Consider the following 17,227-nt stretch of genomic DNA (forward strand, 5'->3'; position numbering starts at 1 on the left):
GGTGGCGGAAGATGGTGGTGGAAAATGATGGTGGGTGGTGGCTAGTGTTGGATGGTAAAAAAAAAAAACTCAAAACTCAAAACAGAAACATATTTTTTGCGTTTTCATTTTTTGGCCAAATTTATAAACTGAGACCACTGATTTATAAATCAAAAATTTTACCAAACAAATTTTTATTTAATTTTTATAAATATAAACAAAAAACTGAAAACAAAAATGTTACCAGACAACACCTTAACAATGAAAAAAAATCAAAACATCACATTAATTGGTTCCAACCACCCTAGAGTTCCATTAGAACTCTTAATTTAAAGTTCTGAAATATTTTTTCTCAGCGATTGAACATTGTCCTCGATAAATTATTCAGTGGTTCTTGAGCATCATCATGTAGCGTTTTATATGTATTGTGATCGATAAATATGATATGATTTATTATAATTTTGTATTTGATAATTAGAGAATAATAAAAATCATGATAATTTATGATTGGTTAGAGATATGGTCACATGGTGTCCCTAGAGTACGAAATAATTTTTTATTAAAATCTCACAGTGAAAAAAGAATGAAAATTTATTCATAAATCTTATCTTGAGGAATATGATCCATTTAGTCAAAAGAATTTTTTTTATAAATTAATTAGTCCCATTAATTTTGAAAATATGAATTTAATATATTCTTTGGAAATTAAGTTTATGATTATACTTTCTTGTTCTTTTTTTCTTTTTTTTTGTGCTGAAAATGTAAGATATATAACATATTATTTTGTGAAATTCAATTGAGTGAATCTAGTGACACAAATGCCTTGCACCCGCGCACACAAACAAAACGAAAAAAATTAATGTCACTATACGAGTCCACGTTATTTCACATTAAACATGCTATCAAAAAAAAACATAAATTAACATTGCCGTAAACATTGATTTCTTTTGAATATAAAATCTTCTGGTATGAAAATCCTCTTTGGGTGGGGTGCGGGTATTCAAATTTAGGGCAGATTCTGACGTGGGAATCTTTTTTATTTTAAATGGTTTAAAATGTGAGATTTTTTAAATTTTTTAAAAGGAGTACGAAAATACTTTAGTAAATTTTGAATAAATAAGTATTTTGAAACTGTGGGGATTTCAATCATTTATTTTATGAAAATTAATTGAGTGAATCTCGTGGCACCACACCAAAACAAACAAAAAAACAAAAATGTCACACCATATATGTCTACATTGTTTCACATTAAGCATGCTATCAAAGAAAATGTAATACTGTGTATGTCCACATTGATTTCCATTGAGCATAAAATCTTCTAATATGGAAAAAAAAATTGGGATGGAGTGTTGGTATTCAAATTTGGGGTGGATTCTGAAATAAAAATCTTTTTGATTTAGAATGACTTCAAATGTGATATTCTTCAAATATTCCAAAAACAGTATAAAAATTCCTTAATAAGTTTTGAATAAATGTGTAATTTCAAACTGTGGGATTTTCAGTCATTTATAGGTACTAAATAGCACCCACACGTGTAAACTGTAGGGTGATACTATCATTTCCACACAAATGGGATTATTGGGTACTATCATTTCCACACAAATGGGATTATTGGGTTTAGATTATTTAGAGGACTTTTAGATATGAAAATAGAATTTAGTGGTGCTTCCCCAAAAAAAAATTGTAAAAAATGTGAAATATAAAATGTAAAAATGTCTTGTACCTCTAGGGTTGTTGTGGAAATTAATTTTTAATTTTTTTTTATTTTTTTATAAAAAGACATGTAAAAAAATAAAGAAAAGAATCGACATTTTTGTAGTGATTTTTTGACTAAAATTATTACTTCCCAAAATGGACTCCATTTTTGGTTAGGTAATGTATTCTCAAATTTGAATTTTGTTATCTTTAAATACTCTAATTAATTATGATTTCTGTTGGCTATACATATTTTGTATAGGCCAATTGCAGCTTGACACGTGGCTCGTAAAGGGTAATTCACTGAAGTAGTTAGAAGGCGCAAGATGACATGGTCCAACGGTTACTCACAATTCAAATTCAAATTCAAGAGGGAAGTCCAACTGCAAATATGACGTAGTGGGAGCAAACTGTTCAAGGCCATGACCAGTGATCATGGAAGGGCATTTTGACAGTTAGAAACCCACTTCGACGGTTACCATTAGAAAGTATAAATAGAAGAGAAAGCCAACAGAAGAGATGCAGACTCAGATCCAAAAACTAGTTATTTACTTTACATTTTTCTTTTCAGTTTTTATATTCCAGTTCTTCAATTCACGTACTGTACTTTAATTCTTAGGAGTAGTTCCAAGCAGTTTGTTGCTGTAAAACCCTTTGAGGCTGCAAAAGTGCGAAGGTATCATTGTAAGTTCTTATTAATTAATGAAATTCAATTAGTAAGACTGTTTTTGTCCATCGTTATTATCTTTAGTTTTCTCCTAAGCGAAAGCCACTAGTAAAAGTCCTCTTCATTGAGGCTAAAAGAATTTCAACACAATCGTCTGATAATTGACTGGCATTTAAAATCTCTGTAAGGACTTATTGATCTTTACTGGCATGCTTAAAATTACATTATTAACTTTCGAAAGCCAAAAAAAACAACATATATTTTTTGGCATGCCCATATACTTTCACTGGTGGCTTTTGCTTAAGAGAAAATTAAAAATAATGATAATGACGATGAACAAAAATAGTTTTACTAACTAAATTTCATTAATTAATGAGAACTTACAATGATACCTTCGCACTTTTACAGCCTCGAAGGGCTTTACAACAACAGACTACTTGGAACTACTCTTAAGAATTAGAGTACAGTACAGGAATTGAAGAACTGTAATATAAAAACTGAAAAGAAAAATGTAAAGTAAATAACTGGTTTCTGGATTTGAGTCTGCATCTATTCTGTTGGCCTTCTATTATATTTATACTCTCTGTTGGTAACCGTCGAAGTGGGCTTCTAACCGTCGAAATGCCCTTCCATGATCATTGGTTATGGCCCTGAACAATTTGCTCCCACTACGTCATTCTTGCAGTTGGACTTCCCTCTTGAATTTGAATTTAAATTGTGAATAACCATTGGGTCACGTCATCTTGCGTCTTCTAACTGCTCTAGTGTTGCACAAATTCATTGCTACCAATATGAACTACCACGTGTCTGTCGCTAACTGGAGACTTGTGTTAACTCCCCAAATTACCTTTTACGAGCCATGTGTCAAGCTGTGATTGGCCTATACAAAATATATAGCCAACAATTTCATACAATTGTTCAAGTGATCATTGCGAGGGTACTTGTAACAACCAAAAAATTTAAGTTGTCCCTTAAATTTTATATTAGTATTATTTAATTATAAATGATTTCAAAAAAATAATTTTAACTTTATATTATTCGATATTATTTTTATTATATTTTTCTATATTTTTTCCTAGATCAAAATACACTGAAATACAATATTTTCTGTACAACAAACTTGCGTGCCCCCCAAGCTGTCTTGCAGCTCACTCCTTCCTCACTATATATATAGATGTGCAAATCAGTTGAGCCTCATCATCTTTTCTGAAACTCTCCAACTTTGTCTCTCTCTCTACTCTCTAGTGTTTTGTTTTATATATAAAATTTTGAGTTTAGTCTAAAGTATTTAGTGAGTCGCAACGAAGAAAGGTAAAAGTTGGAATTAACATTAAAATGAGTTATATTATACCTTAAGTCACTATAATATATTTTACGTATATTTTGAGTTACCATAATTTGTTTTACGCAATTTGTGTTTTATAAATTATATTAATATCTCGATAACGTGGATTATTTTCTAACCTCAATTTGTTTAAATTGAAACCCATGAATATGTTTGCTTAAATTTTAAAAATCATTTGACAATAATTTTATAAATAATTATTTTCTGTAAGTACCACCACGAGAGTTTCATGCCTTGGGAGACTTAAATAAACCATTGGCTTCTGATTGGTCACCTTGTGGCCCTCTGTTGTCATGAATCTATTGACCTCTGTTTTGCATGAAGCAAAGTGCTATGCGGAGCTAAGTGCTACACTATTGTGGGAGCCACCTCTTAAATCCGTACCTTTATATTGTCATTAATCTATTGATTTTTATTCTGTTCTGCACCATGGTTATTGTTATATATTTTCGTATAATATCGTATGATTTCTGAAACGGATTCCTGTTATAATATGAGCAATTTATCTACTCTAATAGAAAAGTATTCTATTTTATCTATTTTATCTATTTTAAGCCTAAAGCTTATCTATGGTAATTATGTTCTAAGTATAATATTCTCAATCTGCCATGTGCTTATAGCTGTTTACTAATTTTCAGGAAACAATGCAATTCAGACATAGCTTTTGGAGAGTCTTAGATGCAGGACAATGGAATAGACACATATAGCACTTTTATAGTATTTATAATTCTATTCTTTATATGTAAATTTCGACATTTTTGGTCAATAAATTTTGTTATAAAAATAGAAGTTCCGATGATTATTTTGATATGCTCACTTAAATATTATTTCCACTCGCATTTATTTATTTGTTCAAAAATTGGCCGTAAGTAACTTCAATTACTGGCCATCACAATACTTAACACTTGAGTACAGGGAGCAGGTCGTGACAGTACTTAAGTACCAAAAAGTGTCAAGTTTTAGGTTTGAGATTTTATTCAAGTACTCCAATTAATTCACACCTTATGCCCACCCACCCAACTCGTTGGTGGCAGCTCCGCCACCCAGTTTCCCTCTCTCTTTTCTCACCGCCCGCTCATTTTCTCTATTTTTCCCCACCACTTGTTGCACCCTTCTCCAACACCTCCCTTTAAAACCCTAACCCTAACCAACTCAATTATCTTCTACTCATCCACTTCCCCTCCACAATCGTTTCATATTCTCATCCTTCTCTTTCATCGTCTTCTTCTTCCATAAACTCTAGATTTAAAAACCCTATAGCTTATATATTCTCTCTCTCTCTCAAAGATCAAAATGGAAGACGATATTTCACAGCTAGGAAAAGGGACTGGTGAGGAGGTTCGCGTCAGGGGATAGGTCTAGGTTGGAGGTTAGCAACAGAAGGATGAGGCTTAGGCCTCGTTTGGCAATCTTTCTTTTTAACTAAAAAGTCAAAAAGTTACTAAATTAGTCAAAAAGCCAACAACTCATACCAAAAAGTCAAAAATTATATTTTCTCTGTACTTTTTGCATATCTTTTCGTAAAAAGTCAAAAAGTCATCACAAACATACTAGTTTTTTTTAGCTCATATTTTAGCCAAATAACTAAAAAATTATTAAATTAGTCTGTTCTCAAACGAAGCCTTAATTAGGTTTTCCTAACTAGGGAGGGAGTTGCGATGTGATAAAAAAAATTTAAAAAAAAGAAGAAGAAAATTGAGGATGTGACAACGAGACAAGACAGGTATTGGCATCAACAGAGAGAAGGGGTTGAGATGGACTAGCTGGAGTTGGGGAAGGGTTGGCCAAAGCTAGGACTAGGATATATCATTTACAAATAAAATGATTCTTTTTTTTGTTTAATTTTATGTGACGCCCATGGAACTATTTGAGATGTACTAGAGATACTCTACAATCTCGGAGGGAATGGAAGTTGTTTACTCACCACTTTAAAGTGGAGGGTGCTGCCAACATTTTGCCATTGATCCTTTATTTATTAAACATTAATATGTCACAGAAATTTTAAACTTAATATTCATATATTGTAAGAGGTAATGTAAAGGGAAGATGGTTGGATTATTTTAGTAGGTTATGATACGTTGTTTGGGAAGTTAGCTATTTTAGTAGGTTATTTTAGTTTTTAATTATTTTAGTAAATTAAAATTTTTGTGTTTAGGAAGATGGTTGGATTTTTTATAGTTGGATATAATATTTATGAGAGAAAAAGTGAAATAATTATGGGTTTGATATGACATTTTATCTTATTAACTATTTTAGTCTATTTTATCTTTTTGTGAATTTTACCCAAAATCCCACTTGCCAAATAGGGGACTAAAAGAAAATTTGAGTTATAACCAAACACCACTTAAGGTATAACCAAATAGTTCTTGGATCATAATCATAATACTATCAGAACTAACACCACAATGAGTCATAATTAATATCACAATATGTTATAACTAAATATCACAAAAATTGTAACAAAAAATACATATGTACCATAGAATTTTTAGTCTGTAATATACTTTTTACTTATATACTTACATTAATCACTCTTTATTGGGCATTGGTTAATATTTTTCTATGGTACACATCCTTTTTGGATGTGTATCATATATTCCCTAATTACTACCTTTGCAGTTTTTAGTTATGACTTATTGAAATGTTAGTTATAACTTGGTTATACATATTGTGTTATTAACTATGTCTAATTGTGATATTAATTATGTTATTATTTTGGTCATGATCCAAGAGCTCTTTGATTGTACCTCATATATTGTTTTGTCATAACTCATTTTTTTTAGTTATGACTCTCATATAATTGAGTTATGACATTTATGGTAATAAAACTTACAAATGTTATAACTTATATATGGTACACACTTTTTTGAGAGTGCGTTCATAATATTACTATTTTCTTTATAAATTATAAGAATGAAATAAGAAAAAAGAAAAAGAAGGAGAAATTGTACATATTGTTGTGATGCTATTTATACTCTCTCCGTCTCAAAATAATAGTCAATTTTAGAGAATTTAACTTTTTTTGGTAATACAATTATTACACTTAAAAAAAAACAAAATTGATTTTCCAAAATTACCTTTTAATAGTATATTTTTTCGAGAATATCAATTGTTATAATTGTACTTTTTATATTAATGAATCTAAAAGAATAGCAAAATAGAAAATTCATATCAATTTAGTCCTTGATTTTTCAAAAGAAATTAATATTTTGGGATAATAAAAAATGAAATAAAAGACTATATTTTGAGATGGAGGAAATATTAAATTATTAAAGAGAGTGGTATTTTATTACTGGGAATATCACTTCAATGTACACTTAAACAAACATTTCCAAATAAGTGGTATTCATTATAGGGGCATCTCTTACTAATAGAAAATGATTTATCTCCTGAAATTTGTCCTCTCAATTTCACTCTAATTACGTGAAATTAGAGAGAGTTAAGGATGAAAGAGAAAAGTGTGGAATTGCCTTATGTAGGTTTTAGTCACGTTACTGGCGGTGAAATTTAAGGCATTTAATTAAGGGATGTAATATATCTCTTACTAATAAATCTTATATCTATGATTTATGGACCATTTAGTTACATAAATATTCTTACGGACTGATAAGTTCCATCTCATATTAAAATCTCTTAAATGAAGCATGCCCACATTTTAAAACATAATAAGTCAATAGTGTACATATTAAAATGATATCTCATTATCATATTTTAAGAATGACACAGTTGGCAAAAGTTTAATAAGACAATAGTGTACAAATATCCAATTGTCACATTTTAAGAAGAATAACACATTTGAAAAAGATAAAAGATACTTTTAGTTCTTGAAGTATGCGTTGTTTGTCATTTTAGTCTCTTAAGTTTTAATTTTATTATTTTGGCCTTCAAAGTTGTTAATTTGGTCATATCTCTAACGTCCGTTTAAATTAATAATGTAAAGGTATTTTATCTTTGGTGAAAAGACGGTTCTGAATCCCTAAAATATGTGTTCATTGTCATTTTAGTCCCTTAAGTTTCAATTTTGTCATTTTAATTCTCAAAGTTGTCAATTTGAGTTAGGACCAAATTGACTTAAATTGACAATTTTGAGGTCAAAAATGACAAAAATTGAAACTTAAATGACTAAAATGGCAAGGAATGCATACTTTGGGAATTAAAATTGTTTTTTTTTTAATCCATATTCTCGTTATCAATATAAACGGACATTAGACCTAAAACCAAATTGACAATTTTAAAGACTAAAATGACAAAATTGAAATTTAAAAGATTAAAATGACAAATAATGCATATTTTAGGAATTAAAAATATCTTTTATCTTTTCACAAAAATTTAATAAAGATAATAGTACACACATTAAAATGATGTCTCATTATCACATTTTAAGAATGACACATTCGATAAAACTTTAATAAGACAATAGTGCAAATGATGCCTCATCGTCACATTTTAAGAAAAAAAAACATTTGGTTAATGTTTAATAAGACAATAGTGCACAAATGAAATATACTCACATTTAGAATCTCTAGGAAATATTGTAAAAATACTTCACGATGTACATTTTCAAATTTAATGGAACTTAATTATCTATAAAAGAAATCATAAGACTTTCTGATACATCATATATATATTATTAAAAATAATATTTTTCTATACTTAGGTGGCACTTTATAATGGCTTATTTTTTTCTAAGAAAGTTACATCAACATATATTTTTCTTAATCACGTATAGAGTTCTATACAAACCCAAATCTAATTTAAATTATACTAATTTCACCTATTTTATATAGATTTTATTTGACAAATATTTCTTTTCCATATATTTTTTATTGCAAATTGAGATAATCCACAAACCCAATATCAATTTTGCGTTTCACGTTTTTTTCCTTAATTCTTTCAAGGGTATTAGGATTTTTTTTAATGCTAAATTTTCTTCTTTTTTACCAATTTTATATTATTCTATATTATGAATTTGTCGTTTAAATTTTATAGTGATTCTATATATGAAATTATTTTTCATTTCTTACATTATTTTATATAATCGCAACTCACAGAAAGAAAAATCTATACAATAATGATACTATTGAGGAACTTCTAAATTTTGGATTTACTGCTTGAGTTACTTTTTTAATTGTTGAATAATAAGTTCTTTTATATTTTATCATATTACAGATGATTAATCATTTCATATACTGAGATGTATCGATCGTTTGGATGTTTTCATTATCTTTTCTTTTTGGGTTTAAATGTTATTATGTGATTATTTCTTGGTTAGTATTTTTTAATTTTTTTTATATAGTTGATATTTTAATATAATTAAGAATGTTTATTTTACAATCTTGTAATTTAATATGTATATATATATATCATATAAAATTATTATATGATAATTTAACTACAACATATTTATATTTAATTTTTTTATTAAATTTTATATAATTTCTATTTTTACATATTTTTATTTTCCAAATGAATATAAAAAAAATTAAATAGTTCGAATTACTTTTAATTTTATATTACTAATTCTGCTTCTAATTTAAATATTATTTTTAATATCAAAATGAATATTTATTTTATTATTTTATAATTTAATATATTTCATACAAAATTATTATATGATAATTACACTTTTATAATATGATAGAATTAAAATTATCAAAATGGACATCCATATCTAAATTGAAAATGCATGTAGTAGATTTTTCCTCTGACACAAAAAGGAGGGAAAGAAAAACCAATTAATTATAAATAGGAATAAGAACATATCGTGTCTCTGTGTTTTCAATGAAGAATCTCATCAAATAAAAAAGGCTGGCAAGAACTAGGTAATAGTTATCTCAAGAGAAATGTGAGGGGTTTCGTATTTAGGGTTGTAAGAGGGGCTAATTTAAGCCCACTAAATTATTTAGGCCCAATAGTCCAAGATTAGTGGGCCCAAATTTATCGCAAGTCCAAGAATCGGTGGGCCCAGATTTATCGCCATCAAACGGATTGAATCGCTGTAAGCCTCGAAAGGGTTCGGGTCCACGAACCTAGAGACTTACTCGGGCCCGGACTCGAAAGGGTATTAAGCAAGCCTAGAGATCCGAGGCACTCGGACTCGAAAGGATTCAGACCCACGAATCTAGAGATCCGAAGTACTTGGCTTCGAACGGATTCATACGCAATCTAGAAGTCGCTCCGTTAATGAGTCCCAGAACACTTGCGGGCTCGGAGCTTTCCGGGATCTACGCACCAGAACCATGGGCGTAATGGAGTTCGAACAAAGGACCCGATCCCGAGGACGGTGAGTGGAGATAAATTCACTCTTCGGTTAAACTAGCCTATACCCGGGTCGAGGTGGCACGACCCCGGGGGGTCCATGAGACTCGGCAATATTTTGCGGCAGGACGTCCTCTGGGACTACCCCTGACCCTTTGGGATGATTGGGGATCATTGGTTAGGTGTGGCTAAGAAGAAGGGTTCGCCATTGGTGAGGACATTTGACGATACTGGCCATCAGCGCCTATAGACAAGCCAGTTGGTGATGGGATATTGAATTGAGGCCCATAGAGTCCACCGCACGGCGCCGCTATACCGGGTTGTGCTTGCAGATTTGTTGTCGGCACCAAAGGAGGCCCGCTTGGTGCTTGGGTAACATTTACTGGTGGCGTGACAAGATTAGGTACGGGCAGAGCTCCCTTTTGCGCCATCACGCTCCTTATGTTTTCCTGGACACCAACAGTCGCCGGAGCACCATTCATTACACTAGAAACTCCCCTAGTCACCATTGGATCTTGGCTTGGCACGCCATGGAGCCCGAGCATGGGCAAACTGCCGCCGCCTACTGTGGTTTGAGCATGTGTTACTGTGGCCGTGTTGCCATGAGCCATAGGCTGATTGGGGCTTACTTCTCCTTGGATTTGATTTTGCGCTCCGGCGGGAATAACTTCACCACCAGTTTGATTTCCGTTTGGCGCCGGTGCAAAGTTAGAACTCATCACCAACATGGTGTGAGTGAGATTCTGAAGAGTGGTAAGAATCTCCTGCTGAGTATTTTGAAGTCCTTGAATGGCTTCAAGCAAAAGTGGTTGATCTGGAGCCGTGGTTCTGTCATCACCACCATTAGAGGATCCTTGTTGGTGAACTTCATCTTCTCCTGCCATCCTTGTTGGAGTTGTGTGGATTCCAGATCTCGTTGAGACCATTAACCAATCCGCCTCCCCAGCAGAGTCGCCAAAATGTAGGAGAGGGTTCAAGAAAGGAGTTGGAAAATTCGAAGATCTTCGAAGATCCTTGAAGAACAATTTCGAATTCTCTAGAATATGATGAGAGGCTTAGATTCTTCAATAATCTCAACTTAGGAACACGACAACAAAGGAGATGATGGAGATAAGAGATTGGGTGAAGAAGAAGGCAAAATGGCTAGAGAATAGAATAATGGCAAGGCTCTCCCATGGATCTCCCACTTTCACTCTCAAGGTTGATAATGGAGAAGGGAAATTAGTTCTTTCCCAAGAGTTAAAAATCTCCAAAATCCATCCCTTGTAAAGCTATGGGTGGGTGCTATTTATAGGCACCTCATGATGTAAGATGGAGCCCATGTGCAAGGCACATGGGGGATATTCTCTCTAACCACCTTGTCCGAGGGGGTGACCTCTCCGAGGAGGTGACTTCTCCGAGGAGGTGACCTCTCCGAGGAGGTGACTTCTCCGAGGATGAGAAAACCCCGAAGAGGAGATCAATCGCTCGGCGAACCCTTCTTCTTAGCCACACCTAACCAATGATCCCCAATCATCCCAAAGGGTCAGGGGTAGTCCCAGAGGACGTCCTGCCGCAAAATATTGCCGAGTCTCATGGACCCCCCGGGGTCGTGCCACCTCGACCCGGGTATAGGCTAGTTTAACCGAAGAGTGAATTTATCTCCACTCACCGTCCTCGGGATCGGGTCCTTTGTTCGAACTCCATTACGCCTATGGTTCTGGTGCGTAGATCCCGGAAAGCTCCGAGCCCGCAAGTGTTCTGGGACTCATTAACGGAGCGACTTCTAGATTGCGTCTGAATCCGTTCGAAGCCAAGTACTTCGGATCTCTAGATTCGTGGGTCCGAATCCTTTCGAGTCCGAGTGCCTCGGATCTCTAGGCTTGCTTAATACCCTTTCGAGTCCAGGCCCGAGTAAGTCTCTAGGTTCGTGGACCCGAACCCTTTCGAGGCTTACAGCGATTCAATCCGTTTGATGGCGATAAATCTGGGCCCACCGATTCTTGGACTTGCGATAAATTCGGGCCCACTAATCTTGGGCTATTGGTTAATGGTCTCAACGAGATCTGGAATCCATACAACTCCAACAAGGATGGCAGGAGAAGAAGAAGTTCACCAACAAGGATCCTCTAATGGTGGTGATGACAGAACCACGGCTCCAGATCAACCACTTTTGCTTGAAGCCATTCAAGGACTTCAAAATACTCAGCAGGAGATTCTTACCACTCTTCAAAATCTCACTCACACCATGTTGGTGATGAGTTCTAACTTTGCACCGGCGCCAAACGGAAATCAAACTGGTGGTGGAGTTATTCCCGCCGGAGCGCAAAATCAAATCCAAGGAGAAGTAAGCCCCAATCAGCCTATGGCTCATGGCAACACGGCCACAGTAACACATGCTCAAACCACAGTAGGCGGCGGCAGTTTGCCCATGCCCGGGCTCCATGGCGTGCCAAGCCAAGATCCAATGGTGACTAGGGGAGTTTCTAGTGTAATGAATGGTGCTCCGGTGACTGTTGGTGTCCAGGAAAACATAAGGAGCGTGATGGCGCAAAAGGGAGCTCTGCCCGTACCTAATCTTGTCACGCCACCAGTAAATGTTACCCAAGCACCAAACGGGCCTCCTTTGGTGCCGACAACAAATCTGCAAGCACAACCCGGTATAGCGGCGCCGTGCGGTGGACTCTATGGGCCTCAATTCAATATCCCATCACCAACTGGCTTGTCTATAGGCGCTGATGGCCAGTATCGTCAAATGTCCTCACCAATGATGAATTCGCAGCACCAGAATGGCCAAGACGCCCCTAGCTCAGTCTTCGGGTACATAAGCCAAGTCCCGGGAATACCACCATCAAACTCTCTCCCTCAACAGTTTCTCACTCTCGCCAATGTGCAGGCCATGTTCGATCTCGAACGGGGCAAGAGGACCTTACCCTCTTTGCCTGATCCAGACGTCAAGCCGCCTTACCCCATTGAGATGCTGAGCTATCCATACCCTGAGGGGTATACAGTGCCGAAGTTCATCAAGTTCGACGGCAAACAAGGAAATGCCCGAGAACATGTTGTGCGATTCATCGAGACTCTAGGCATTCATGGTTCAAACCACGTCCTCCGACTGAGAGAATTCTCTAAGTCCCTCACCGACCGAGCATATAGTTGGTATGTTAATTTGGCCCCAAACTCTGTCCGAAGTTGGGAGGAAATGGTTAACAAATTCCACTCCAAGTTCTTTCAAGTGGCGGAGAAGGTGACCACACTTACATTGTGTAAAGAGAAGCAACAAGAAAGTGAAGACATCCTTGACTACGTCAAAAGGTTTCAGGACAAGGCCGTGGATTGTCATGAAGCAGTTGAGGAGAGTTATCTGGTTCAAATTTGTCTAGAAGGGGCATTGAGCAGGTACAAAATGTTTCTAGTTAACCACAAGCTACCCACCTTCTCGGCATTAATAGAAGCAGCTCGGAACATTAGCATCCCTCAGGCTCAGGAGTCCGGATTTAAAGCCAGTTACAAGACTAGTTTCAAGTCATCTCGTGGACCTATCGTCGCTGCTGCCTCTGCCCCGGATACCCGAAATTCACAAGGATGAGGTCATAGGGGCCAGAAAAGAAAGCAATATAATGGTGAAAAGGGGAATGTTTCTTATCCATGTGGAATCGAGGAAGTGAAATCTCTAGTTAAGGAATGGGTGGCTGACGGAGAGCTAAAATTGCCTTATGTTGAAGAAATGCCATCAAAAAAGGACCGTGAGAGCCCTGAATTTTGTGTCTACCATCGTACATTGAAACATCCGACAGAGAAGTGTTGGACTCTCAGGAAAATCTTCAGAGATAAAGTCGAGGCAGACGAATTGAGGTTCAAAAAGCGAGGGACTCAAGACATCCGAGAACAACCGTATCCTCAACACCGAGACAAGGGCAAGAATGTTGCTATGATAGCTTATGAAGGCCCAATGATCGAGGCTATCGCTAATCTCGATGACGATGACTGTTATCTGGACGACATCCTCGAGCCAGAGGGTGAGCAAGTTTACTATGGAAGTGCTCTCGATCCAGAGGGCAGAACATTTATGACTCATGGCGAAGATCCCTTTGATCCAGAAAGATGAGAAGAATACTATGGAAGAGGAGGACACCATGTTTATGTGGCATCTTATTTTGAGGAGACCGAGGAGATGGTTAACTACGAGCCTCCAAGAGTGGAAAAAGATCCGGATCACTATGCCAAAACCCTGCAAGACTGTGTAAAGTTCAAGCAGTTCTTTGACCAGCTTGGACTTTCCAGGGAGGCAAGAACGGAAATCACCAAGTCTATCATTAATATAGCCGAGGCACACCATGAGGAATACATGTCGACTGAGGGGTCTATCCCGAGGAAGGCAAAAGAGCAATCTAGTGCCATTACTTTCTCCAAGGCTGATCGAAAGTATCCTTTTTCTCACAATCGCCCGCTTTATGTTACTGTTTTTATTAACGGGGTTGAGTTCAAAAGGGCCTTTCTAGATAGTGGAGCCTCTATCAACATTATGACTCGCGCTACTCTAGAAAAAGCCGGAATCTCTGAAGAACGCATTGTGAAGCAGCCGATAGTCATCACTGGCTTCGGTGGAGAAAGGAGAATTACTATCGGATGCGTAACAGTTGATTTAGCCGTTGGAGAGATTCGCTCGGCCACCAAGTTCCATATTATCGATTCTGAGGCAAATTATCACATCATTCTAGGGAGGACCTGGATGCATAGATATGGGGCTGTACCATCAAGTTATCATCAGTGTGTTAAGGCTAAATGGGGAAAGAAGACGGTGACAATTCAGGCTACAGAAAGGCCGTTCAAGATCCATGAAGCTCATTATTCTGATGCCATCTACTTCAACGAACTGGCTGTCGAAGAAGTTCCCACCACCTCTAAGCCTCGAGGGGTCAAAATTCCTCGTTGGGAGGATATCAAAGATGACAAGGAGCCGATGACAGAATCAAGTAAGCGGGCGATGTCTAGACCAGAAAGTCCGCCTATTCCTCGGAAGGTGATGAAAGTTCGAGAAGGAGGCAAGATGGTGTATTATTTATGAAGGTGCGGGGAGTCGGTTTCTTCAGTCACCGACTCCGAGTCAAAAGAAGAGCCTCCTGACAATGATATAGTAATAAAGCCTGAAGTGGCTCCAGAATGTATGCAAGATGGGCCGAAGCCTCAGCCTGAACAACTTATCGAAATAGATCTGAGTGATGGACAAGATGCACCGAGGCCGGTATTCGTAAGTTCGAGCCTTAGCCCAGAAAAGCGGGAACAGTTGTTAAAGTTGATAAGCCGATACTCAGATGTGTTTGCTTGGTCATATAAGGAAATGCCCGGACTAGATCCTGACCTAGTCTCTCACTATCTTGATGTGTTCCCAAACTCCAAGCCAATTAAGCAAGCTGCTCGAAAATATCATCCAGATCTCGAAGAGAAGATTAAGGAGGAGATTGAAAAACTTCAACAGGCTGGTTTCATCCGGCCAATACAGTACCCCACGTGGTTAGCAAACATCGTGCCAGTAAAGAAGAAGAATGGCCAAATCAGAGTATGTGTAGACTTTCGAGATTTGAACAAATCTTGCCCGAAGGATGAATTCCCTCTTCCTCACATCGACACCCTCGTGGATACTACCTCGGGACACCAGATGTTCTCATTCATGGATGGATTCAGTGGATACAATCAGATTAAGATGGCTGAAGAGGACGCAGAAAAGACTGCTTTTAGAACACCTCTCGGAAACTTCTTCTATACAGTCATGCCTTTCGGACTCAAGAATGCCGGTGCAACTTACCAAAGGGCTATGACTGCAATCTTTCATGACATGATCCATCATGAGATGGAAGATTATGTTGATGATCTAGTGGTGAAATCCAAGAAAGAAGAAGACCATCTCCGAGACCTTGAGAAGGTATTCAAGAGGTGCCAGAAATTCAAAATGAGGATGAATCCTCTCAAATGTGCTTTCGGGGTAATGGCCGGGAAGTTCCTCGGGTTTCTTGTACATAGGCATGGTATCGAGGCAGATGAAGACAAGGTCAAATCTATCAGAGCAATGCCTCCCCCGCATTCTCAGAAGGAGTTAAAGAAGTTCCTCGGGAAGGTGTCTTATATTCGGAGGTTTATCCCAGCACTGGCAGAGATCTCTGCGCCTTTCGGCTCTTTGTTAAAAGGAGATGCCAAGTTCGAGTGGAACCAAGAGCACCAAAAGGCCTTTGGGAGAATCAAGGCGGCCTTGACCTCGCCTCAGACCATGATAGCCCCGCAGCCCGGGGTGCCTCTAATGTTGTACCTAACTTCAACCCCCAAATCCATAGGGGCATTATTGGTCCAAGATGTAGATGGAGTAGAACGCCCGGTGTATTACATCAGTCGGAAGATTCGAGGAGCAGAAGTCCGATATACTCCAGTAGAGAGACATTGTTTAGCTTTGGTATTCACTGCCCAAAAGCTCAGACATTACTTCCTAGCACATCAGATTCAGATTGTTACTAGAAGTGATCCAATCCGATACCTCCTCAGCAAGCCTGCTCTAACCGGGAAGGTGGCAAGATGGTTGTTAGCATTGGGTGAATTCGAGATCACATGTGTAGCCCCCAAGGCGATCAAAAGCCAAGCCTTAGCTGATCTCCTTGCCCAATTTCCAAGTGGTGACTATGAACCAGTGAATGAAGAATTAAGAGGAGAGGTGCACGCAGCTATGGCTTCCGAGGAAAGCTTCTGGACATTGAGCTTTGACGGAGCAGCAGCCGGAGGAAAGGGAGGAACCGGGATAGTCCTTACAAGCAAAAGTGGGGAAAAGTTATATTTGTCTTATAAACTGGATTTCCATTGTTCGAATAACGAAGCCGAGTATGAGGCTCTTATTTTAGGCTTGATAGCAGCTGAAAAGCACAGTATCAAGAAGATTCGGATCCGGGGGGACTCAAAGCTGATAGTGAAGCAAGTTTCAGGACAGTTCGTCTTAAAGGAGCCTGCCTTGGCCACATATCGAACAACAGTCCAAAGGCTTCTTGACAAATTTCAGAAGGTCGAAATAGAGCATGTGCCTCGCTACGACAACAAGTTTTCAGATGCCCTCGCAACATTAGGGGCAAGAGTTGACATCCCAGAGGAAGAGGCAACAATTGTTATCAAGAAGAGAACAGAACCTTCAATAATACCTGAAGACAAAGGCCTTCCGGAGGACTGGAGAGGAGAAGTCCTCGAGCAACTCAGAAGCAAAGTTGGAAAACTGACTATGGCCAAGCTTGCCCAATTCACAATTATTCAGGGTGAACTTTACTTCCGAG

This window comes from Camellia sinensis, chromosome 6, assembly GCF_055761805.1.
Source record: "Camellia sinensis isolate YWXY chromosome 6, ASM5576180v1, whole genome shotgun sequence".
Lineage (NCBI taxonomy): Eukaryota > Viridiplantae > Streptophyta > Magnoliopsida > Ericales > Theaceae > Camellia > Camellia sinensis.